Raw genomic sequence first — 10,766 nt, 5'->3', positions numbered from 1 at the left:
TCTCTGGCTTCTCTCTCTCTCTCTTGGCCTCTCCTGATGTGCTCTGCTTGACCTCATCCTAACTCTAGCAATCTGTTCTAATCTTCTGGCTCCTTCTCATTCTCTGGCTTGCTCTGTCTTCACCCATGTCTAGCTTATTCTTTCTCTTCAACCCGTCTCTGTACAATTCTCCAGGTAAAAACTGCCTCCTCCTTCCCCTCCTCCTCCTCTCTGCACTGACCCTTGGGTAGCTTCCCTTTCCTCTCTGTTCTCCTGAGAGTTGGGCGTATCCTATTCTGTCAAATCTTTCTCTGATTCATCACTTTGTCTGCCACCCAATTAGACATCACTTTCAAACACCGGTGCTTCCATCTACAAACTAATTTTACCTTCATTGTTTGGGCTTAAACGTGTGTACTAAATGTGTCTGTATTCCAGCCAGAGGGATTAAAGGTGAGTGTTAAGGCTAAACCACAACACAACTAGAAAAGTTTTTTTTTTTTTCAGTAAATAACACAATCTCAGGGTTTACAGTGTGATCAAATATCCTGCAACAAACACACGAGTAAGCTGCCACCACCACCACCACCACAACAACAACAACAACAACACACTCCAATAAAGATCCTGGGAGAGAAGATAAGATTCACCATCATTGGTTCAACAATTCCCCCCCCCACACACACACACTCCAGGACCCTTGAGCATGCTGAGGGCTGTTGGAGAGTCTGGACCCTCATTAGCATCAGCTGGAATGGGACCATTCTAGTCTTATATATGACATGAAAGTGGAAATGGAGTTGCTTGGGAGGGAGGAAGGGAACCATTGGGCAGGCTGTAAGGAGAGGGGATGGATGGGCAGGTCAATGGTGCCAGTACACTTCACGAGGAATTCTTTATATAACCCATAACTATGTACAATAACTAGACACCAAAACCTTTTAAAGATCAAGTTTTATCATTTAACTTTTTTCTTTTAATCTGTGTGGGTATTTTGCTTACCTGTAAGCCCATGCTCCACTTTTGTGCCTGGTACCCACAGAGGCCAGAAGAGGGCATCAGAGCCCTTAGAACTGGAGTTACAGACCATTGTAGGCTATGCTGTGGGTACTGGGAATAGAAGGTGGGATCTCTGGATGAGCAGACACTGCTCTTAATGACTGAGCCATTTCTCCGGTCCATTAGCAGCTTTTAAAAAATTCCTTCTCTTTTAAGCATGTGACAGTGAAACTGATGGTCAAGTACACAGGCGGACGGCAGCTGTCTAGGAGGGCTCATGACCACAGTATCTCCAAGATCTGGCTAAGGATGAGGTGCCAGCTGCTTGCTGGTGTACCATCTAACCGAGTTCTCTGTGAACGTGTGTGAGTCGGGTGCTATTGGACTAGTTTTCAAAAGAGGAAACATTCACAGTTGGCTAAGTCGACTACAAACAGGCTTTGTGTGGGGTGCTTCTGCCCGGCTGCAGGCTCAGAAAGTGTTCTGAGCTTGTTTGAGGTAAGCTGGGTGGATATTTGATAGGTTAGGGGTATTTAGTACATTTCTTTTTCTTCTATGATGCTGGGTCTTTCTACATATCCTAGATTTGCTCAAACCCCCTAAGTGCTGGAATTACAGATGTGAGTCATCACGTGCGATCAAATACACTTTAAAAGTCCTATGATGTATGTATGTATGTATGTATGTATGAATGTATGTATTGTGTTTAGGTCAGAGGACAACTTTTGGGAGTCAGCTCTCTCTAATTGTGTGGGTCCTCAGGATCAAAGCCAGGTTGTCATGCTTGGCAGCAAGCTCTTTTACCTACTGAGCCATCTTGCCTGCCCTAAATGAAACTTCAGCTCACAGGGTTTTCCATTTCTGAGGGTTTGGTGAGATGCAATGCCGCTGTTAGTCCAGGTGACCTGTGATTGCAAGAGGGCTGCTTCCCAAGGGAGAGATGGGCACAGAGCCATTAGCACAGAGTGGGGACAGGTCAGCAGGCTCCTCACAGGTGGCCATTGTAACAGAAGGCAGTCCTTTTACAGTAGGTGACCCTCTTCCCTGGGCATCCAAGAAAGTCTGTGTTTGTTCTTTCTAGCCAAATGTCCTCAAAGCACCTTACAATGCTGGACCCTACAAAGACTGGTGTCAGGGACCCGGGTGCTGCCTGCAGGTTTTGGGGACCCACCTCTGTCTTTGTCCTAGTCTCCTGTTTTAGTTTTCTGACTCTCCTTCATGCCCCCCCCTCCAGCAGCCCACACACAAGGGACAAGTCGCAGAAGTAAACAGTGGGTTTTGTTTTGAGTGTTGTTGCCTTTTAGTGCTGAGCCTCAGGTGTGAGGAGCAACATAACCCTTTGATGAGGACAGCCAGGAAATGTCTGTGATTAGTGTCTATTCTCTCTCTCTCTCTCTCTCTCTCTCTCTCTCTCTCTCTCTCTCTCGCTAAGATAAAGCAAAAGGAGTGGGGTGCCGTGGAGATGTCCTGCTGGGAAATCGGATGAAGTACTTGCTGAACAAGAGGAGGACCAGAGCCAGATGCCCAGGAGCAATGTGAGACACCAGGTGAGCCAGATATGGGACATATGCCTTTAATCCTGGGGAGGCCAAGGCTGCAGATTTCTAGGCGTTGAGGCCAGGCTAGTCTACGTGTAGCCCCTGTGCTGGTGAGTGGGGAATTGGTGCTCAGTCCAGCTGAAACGACGAGTACCAGTTTCTGGGAGAGACACTCAAAAAATAAAATATGGGGGGTGGGAGGGCAGAGAAATGGCACAGTAAATCTTCTGAGGGTGCTTGCAGCTAATTCCAGTGATCCAAGTTCAAGTCCTAGGACATCGCCCTCTCCCCACTTTGGTGGAAAGAGAAAACCGATTTGTGAAAATTATCCTCTGACCTCCACACTCCCAAGGCATGTGTGCGAACCACAAGTAAATATGTAATTTCAAAAATAAAATGGAGCAGCAATTGGTCTCAACATCAGCCTCTGGCCTCCACATGTGTTTGTTGGCAAGCGCACCCTCATACACATGTACACAGACCGTAACAGAGAAGAAAGGTCTGGGACGCAGCCCACTGGATTCAGGAAAAAGAGCCCACTGGATTTGAGCCCCGACACTGAAAGTGAACAAAAGAGCTACGTCAGAGACTGAGGCAGCAAAATCAATATTATGATTAGTTTTGCTGTCAAATTGCCACAACTCTTTATTACAGGAGGAAGTGGGTAGAGTTTTACCTGACAAACTGTGTTGACTGCCTTGATCACTGGGGGAAGACTCTCCGTGGCCATGGTTGCGGCTGGGACTGTGGCTGTGGCTGTGGCTGTGGCTGTGGCTGTGGCTGTGGCTGTGGCTGTGGCTGTGGCTGCAGCTTCTGGTGGCAGCCCAGATAGAAAGGGCATGGTAGAAGCCGATGTGCCTTTTTCTTATTGGCCTTCCCTTTCAATGAGCTGGTTTCCCCGGTTGCATTGACATCAGAACCAATGTTTCCAGGATGTAGTAGTGAACTAAATAAAGACCCGTGGCTCTCCAGATGGAGACTGCTGAGGCTCACAGCCCCAAGAACCCGGAAACGTCCAGATTCTCAGCCTCTCAGGTGTGATTCAGCTGCTGTTGCTATTTTAACACAGGCTCACTTAATATGTGATGTGGTGTGTGTGTGTGTGTGTGTGTGTGTACATCCTATTGATTGTTCCTTTAGAGAATCCTAATACAATCACAAATCACCCTAAGTGAGAGGAGGGGAGGGGGGAAATTAGATTAAGAGAGTCTGTGTTTGAGTCCAGTTCTGATACTTGACGGTCGTCATCACTTTATATACAAGCCGTTTATTCTTTTTTAATTTTCTCAAAGACTTTTATGAGAACTGTTATTTCAGTGTTTGATGTAACGCACATAAAAAGCAAGGAGGGGGGCCAGCAAGATGGCTTCACATATGCTAAAGGGCACTGTCCTGTCAGGAGCCATGTAGGATAGGCTAAGACTATCAGGTGGCCTTCCTGGAGGTCTGCCTTCATTCCTGGAGGCAGACATTTTATGTTCTGTGGCGGGTGAGCTCTATGAGGCAAGAGTCCCAAAGAGACTTCATCTCAGGATTGCTTCTTGCAGCTGATATGCCTTTCCTTTTGTTATTAAATTAGTATAATTACTCTGGGCATTAGCTCACCCTACTGAACATATTTTCTGCAGATCAACATAAAGATAAACTTTCATGAGTTAATGCTGTTTAGACGAATTAATGATTTTATAGAATTCCTGATTTCATTAAAATAATCTTAAGAAAGTTTTAAGAGATGGCTTTAGTTATTTTGCTAGAAAGAGAAATAAATAAAATCAAAATCAAGAATAGAATGTGCAAGTCAAGGGGGCGCAGTGAGAAACACAGTGAATGTTCACAATCACACTAAAAAGAGCAATAGACTGGGGACAAATTTGTGTTCAAGGAAAAGCACTCAGGTCCAAGGGTGAAGCCACAGGTGTGCACTATGGTAAGGCGAGACCATATGAAACTGAACTTACAGAGTGAAATACTTCTTAGAACTTAATAGCCACATCCTTCTGTAACTCCCATTTTGTGTAACTCAACTATGAGGTAATTCTCTAAAGAGCTTTTATCTAAGGCCACAAAAAGGAAATAAAGATGATATGGTGGCTTGGGGGACTCTGTCCCATCCATCCATCCAACTGTATATGTCCGTTCATATACATTTGTATATGTATATGTATGTATATATGGGCATGTGTATGTATGTTAGCATGCATAAATACCCGTGGAGTTGATTGTGACAGTCAGGCTCAGCCAGGGTGTGGGTGTATGGATATATATGTGTGTGTGTGTCTGTGTATATGTATGTGTGTGTGTGTGTGTCTGTCTGTCTGTCTGTGTGCACATTTGCCTGTATAAAGCACCTTAATTCTTTCCCTTTCTTTTTTTTCTCTCTGGTTCAAAAAGTTAATGAGCTCCCTGGCCAGGAAGATGCTTCTGGCTACCTGTTAAGGAAGGGGAGTGCTGGCCATAAATCCTTTACCGAATCTCCCCCACCCCCAACATGCACACACATACACACCGCCAAGCAAAAGGTGATAATTCATCCAAAGCCATCAGCTTCTGGCCCCAATATAACTAAGAATTAAAGAGAGTAAATATTATTAACACTAAGCAACCTCTGCACTCGCAAAACCAAGTTTTGCTGCCGTGCACTCCCCAGCCCCTCGCCCACGATGCCTACACAGCAGGTTCTCAGCCATCTCCCACTGACCCACAGCCCAATGGATCTTTTTCACATCTGACTGGTCAATTTTAACTTTCCTCTGTCTGTAACTCTCTTTTGTCTCTGAAGAAACTTTAAACAAAGCATGTTATTGTGGGGAGCGGGTGTGGCGGCAGTCCCAAAGGCGCCAGGGACTGCAGCTAAGTCATATGACTTGCACCTGACTTCCTCATATAAGACACAAACATCTTGAGTGCTGCGCAGGTGTACCAGGATTCAGGTGAATCCAGTTTGATGGAGATATGCCCCTGCTGCCCTGATTAGCTGAAGCCTCACGACTGGCGAGGGGGCGTGGCCTGCGGTGCGTGGATGAGAGAGAGTATAAAAGGAGTGAGAGGCCCAGGGTTCGGGGGAGATATAAAAACAAGGGAGATATAAACAGGGGAGATATAAAAACAAGGGAGATATAAAAACAAGGGAGATATAAACAGGGGAGATATAAAAACAAGGGAGATATAAAAACAAGGGAGATATAAACAAGGGAGATATATGGAGAAAGAAGAAACAGGACTGAATAAATGTGTGCAGAAGGATCCTGTAGCAGCGTCGTTCTTCCTGGCCTGTTGAGCGCGCGCAACAAGTGGTGCCGAAACCCGGGACAAGAAACATCTTCAGGCAAGAGCGAAGACCCCCTGCTACAGGGAGGATTCAGAACTGCATAACGGGGAAGAAGGGGTTAATAAAGTGTTCCCGTGAAACAGACTGTTGAGAAGGATCCGGCGTGGATTCAGAACTCTTCAGCTGGGGAAAGGTACTGATGAAGAGAAAGAAGAAAGATGAGGACTGAATAAACTGCTGTTAGAAGGACTGGTGGTCACGTCGTTCTTGCTGGTCGAGAGCGGGCGCGACAATTGGTGGCCCGTACGGGGAACCGACTCCCCCACCGAGTTCAGAACTTTCAGCAGTCAGTGGTTGCCGGCAGGGTAAGTTCACGGTGAGTGAAATTTGCGACCCCAGGAGTTTGGGAAGGACCTCGGATAAAATAGAGGTAAGCATTAAGTTGCCAGGAAGCAGGCACAAGGTAACGAAAGGTTCCTGGCTTTGGGACAAGTTAAGGTTCACGGTTTTGGGACAAGTTAAGGAAGTATGATAACCTCAGTGTAGTGATCAAGAGATCCTCGCTGTGTAGTTATGCTTTTTTCTCCCATTGACCCTTTGTGGGTAGGTCTGATAGTTTTGGTCTTGTTTGTTCTGATATATGGACTCTGTTACTGTTTGAAACTGTGTGTAGAGGCAGTCAAGACAGGTCAGAAAATCCTTATAGAGCAACAAGAAAGTATGTCGGAAAAAGAGAAGGGCTTAAAAAGAAAAAGGAAAAAGAAAGGAGACACAGTGTTATCAGGTGGACAGAAAGGACAAAATAAAAGAGCTGAGGCGGAGGAGGAAGGCGAATTAGCTTCTGCGTCCTCTCCCTATGCCTCTTTAGCAGCTGCCTATAGGTGGACCTTCTGTCTGGAGATTTGGAGAGGATCGACCAGATCTGGTGTTGACGTGGGCGAGAGGGTCTGTTTGTGTGTTTCCACAGGACCAAACGGAACCTCTTTGGGTGCTGGAGAGGTTGGTGAGACGCTGCAAGAATGAGGATCCTGATCCAGTTGCCCCTGTGGATGTGGTGGATGATCCCACAAGCACAAAGGATGGAGCCGAGATGAGAGATCCTTTCAGTGTTCCAGAAGCCAATACCAGCTCGACATGACGTTCACATTTTTCCATGCCTTTTTGATCCCTGAATTCCCCTTAAAGAGATAGCCTCTCTGGCTATCTATCCCTTGCTTCAGGGAAGATGAGCGGGGATGAGAGCCCTGGGATGTATGCTTGTTATAGTGTGTGTGTGTTTTGTGTTTGGCACATGTGTTAGGTGCAGAGTGTGCGGCCCGCACTTTCGCTATGGTAGCATAGGCTTTTGCTGCAGTGGAGGCGGGACAATCTCCTCAGATTCGGTTTGCCGCTCTAAAAGAAATTATGCTGCGTTATGCCGTGGGGTGCGAGGCTAAGCACTGCACAGAGGATAGCTTGCTGTTGGCATCCTGTGGAAGGCACGTCTGATTGCATGAAGGTTCAGTGTCCTAGTTCCCTTCCCCCAGGGAAAACGACACGGGAGCTGGCCAAGACCTCTCTGGGTGATGAGCCTAAGGTATGGTTTTGTGTAGGGCCCCTATGCTTGCACACTGGGGATCAGACCTCTACCTTCACCCATGAGGCTTGCTTGCAGCAATTAAGATTTGGCCATAGATTAATCAACATCCTGGCCTTTTGATGCACCTGCCACAAGCAAAACACAATCTCCCCAGGAGTGGCTTGGCATGATTGAGAGGTAGTCAGTGATAAGACTCCCTGGGCATGTCACCAACCTAAGACAGGGATCAAACCAATGCTGTTTGTCTCCCAAAGACAGGTAAGGGGCATGGTTGCGAGGGGCTATCTACAGACATTCTCTCTGCCAAAAAAGAAAAAAGGGGGAATTGTGGGGAGCGGGTGTGGCGGCAGTCCCAAAGGCGCCAGGGACTGCAGCTAAGTCATATGACTTGCACCTGACTTCCTCATATAAGACACAAACATCTTGAGTGCTGCGCAGGTGTACCAGGATTCAGGTGAATCCAGTTTGATGGAGATATGCCCCTGCTGCCCTGATTAGCTGAAGCCTCACGACTGGCGAGGGGGCGTGGCCTGCGGTGCGTGGATGAGAGAGAGTATAAAAGGAGTGAGAGGCCCAGGGTTCGGGGGAGATATAAAAACAAGGGAGATATAAACAGGGGAGATATAAAAACAAGGGAGATATAAAAACAAGGGAGATATAAACAGGGGAGATATAAAAACAAGGGAGATATAAACAAGGGAGATATATGGAGAAAGAAGAAACAGGACTGAATAAATGTGTGCAGAAGGATCCTGTAGCAGCGTCGTTCTTCCTGGCCTGTTGAGCGCGCGCAACATGTTATAGTTGACTTCTGAGTTCAGTTTCTAATGACTTATTTATGCTGACTCTTGCCTTGCGTTGGGGTGGGGGACACACATGACTAATTTTTCTCATGGGGTTGTTTGCCTGAGCTGTTCAGGATCCCTGAGTCTGGGTTCAGGGTTGACTTCTCCAGAGAAGGGGTTATCTCTGTCTTCTCAGCTGTGTGAGGGACTCAGGCTGGATCTGGAAAACTACTTCTCAGAGCAGAGGGGCTGTGCTGTTTCTCGGCCCCTAGTGAGGCTATCAACTTAGGCTTAATATTGAGTTTTCCTGAATTCTCTGGGTATTAGCTCAGTGTAAACCAGGCATAGTGGTGCGTGCCTTTAATCTCAGCACTTGGGAGGCAGAGACAGGTGAATCTTTGTGTGTTTGAGGCCATTTTACATAACGGTCTACATAGAGAGTTCCAGAACAGCCACAGAGACACGAAGAGACCCTATCGGGAAACAAAACAGAGACAGACAGACAAACAAACAAACGAAGTTCAGTGTAGAAACAGGTGCATAGTTAGAAAAAAATAATTATTATGCTTTTTACCAGAGTAGAGGCTCAGCAGGACTATTTTTATATTTGCCGAGTCAGTTAGCTTTTTGTTACTGTGATGTACATGAGACGGTCAGCTTAGAAAGAGAGAAGACTTCTTCGGCTCACCCTTTGGGAGGCGCCAATCAACTTTCCTGGGAACACATGCTTTTTTGACCTCTGGGGATGACATCAGGAGACTGTGAGACCAGGCCCCAGAGTTCCCTTCAAGGACCTGTCTCCAGTAACCTGAAACCTCCCGAGAGGTCCTGCTTCAGAGTCTCTACCACTTTAGAACAGCACCAAATCGGGGACTGAGAACTGAACCCAAAGGCTGTAGGGAAGGCATTCAACATCCAAACCACAGCTTTGCTGTCTGGACCTAGTGGAAATTACCCAAGCTTCCCTAGTGTTACTTTAAAGCCCACAGGATCCTTGTAAGCATCACGTAAGGGCATACATGTGAAGGGCTCAGGCTATGCTCAGCAGAGACCAAGCACTCACTGGATGCTGCCTTGATCCTCTGTATGGCAAGACCAGCTCTCAGCACAGTTAGGGAGCAATGCAAAGCAGCATGCAAATCGCTAGTCCTGTGTGTGCTTCAGACCTTGGCAGCTTTTCCCCTCACTGTCAAAAGACCATGCTAGACACAGTTCAAAGCAGGAAGGTGACCATTATCTCTTTCTGGTGTCTGGGGTTCCTACTTAGGCAAAGCAGGATTCAGGCTCCGACTGACCAAGCTGAGCAGACCTGGCTGGACTTGGTCCATCTGTGGGCAGCCTCGTCACAGTAAGGGTGGCGAGCCTGGTCTTTGCTGTCCTTTGAGCTGTTTTCTCTAAGGGGCGAGCAGGCCAAATCCCAGTCCACAGAAGTGCTGCCCTGAGTTCCTTTTCTGGTCTGGGTACCAGGGACGTGGAAGGGAGAGAGATGGACTTAAGGATGAACTGCAGACAGGAGAGAAGGGCGTTTGGGATGAGCAAACAGGTGGGTTTCCTTTTAATTAGGAACGAGATTCCCTGGGCACACATTGTCTTCTCCCTCCTGATTCTTTCCCAGGTGTGCTTGTTGCCCGAGGACCGTTAAGAATGTTCTGACATAGACTGGCGTTACTGTGCTCAGTGATGACTCCATCCATAGTCTCATGCCCAGGGCTCTGTCCTGGTAGGTTTAGAACCCAGGTTGCCTCCATTGATCCTCTACTGATCCTGGCTCCCACCCTGCCTGCCTCATAGAGGTTTCCATCCCAACTCCCACATAGAGCTGAGCAGCCAGAAACTAGTCCTAGGCAGGGCTCTTCCCCATGGTGTCCAGCTGGGAGATTTGCTTCCCATGGTTGACAGACAGGCTCCTAGATGTTCCAAAGAAAGTTACATGACCTAAGAGCCAAAGGGGCTCTGGTTTTCCTCACAGAGCAGATGAACTGTGTGTCCTGGGATACACAACTCAGCAAGAGACAAACCTAGACTTATTGGACCTCAGGGTCAGCAGTCTGTGGCTTCTTCCACTTTGGCTTGCTCTTTCTCAAAATAAAAGTAAGAGAGAGAGGAAGTGAGAGAGGGAGGGTGGGATGGAGGAAGCAAGAAGGAAGACACTATCACTAAGAAAAAGGTACTTTGGGCTGGTGAGATGGCTCAGTGGTTACTGGCTGGTCACCAAGCCCGAGGTCCTGAGTTTGACCCCTGGAACCTATGTGGTATAATGAGAGAATGGCCACCAGTACTTTGTCCTCTGATCTCGACACACACACACACACACACACACACACACACACACACTCCACACGTACACCTACATACTTACACACGCTCTCCAAATCCGTACACCTGCACACTTACACACGACAAATGCAAAATGTAAAAGGTTTAAAAATATTTATTTCTAATATTTTTAAATTACATGTCTTTGCATATATGTCAGAGTCAGCACAAACATGAGAGCGCAGGTGCCCAGGAGGCCCAACTTGTGTGATCCTCCTGAAGCTGAGAACGGGTGCTGAACCCAAAGTGCTGGTCTTCCTTAAAGACAGTGATCTTAACTCGCTGAACCCAATACTCCAGCC

Source organism: Mus musculus, chromosome 1, assembly GCF_000001635.26.
Source record: "Mus musculus strain C57BL/6J chromosome 1, GRCm38.p6 C57BL/6J".
NCBI lineage: Eukaryota > Metazoa > Chordata > Mammalia > Rodentia > Muridae > Mus > Mus musculus.
The sequence above is the reverse complement of the archived record's forward strand: the minus strand, read 5'-3'. Positions refer to the sequence as shown.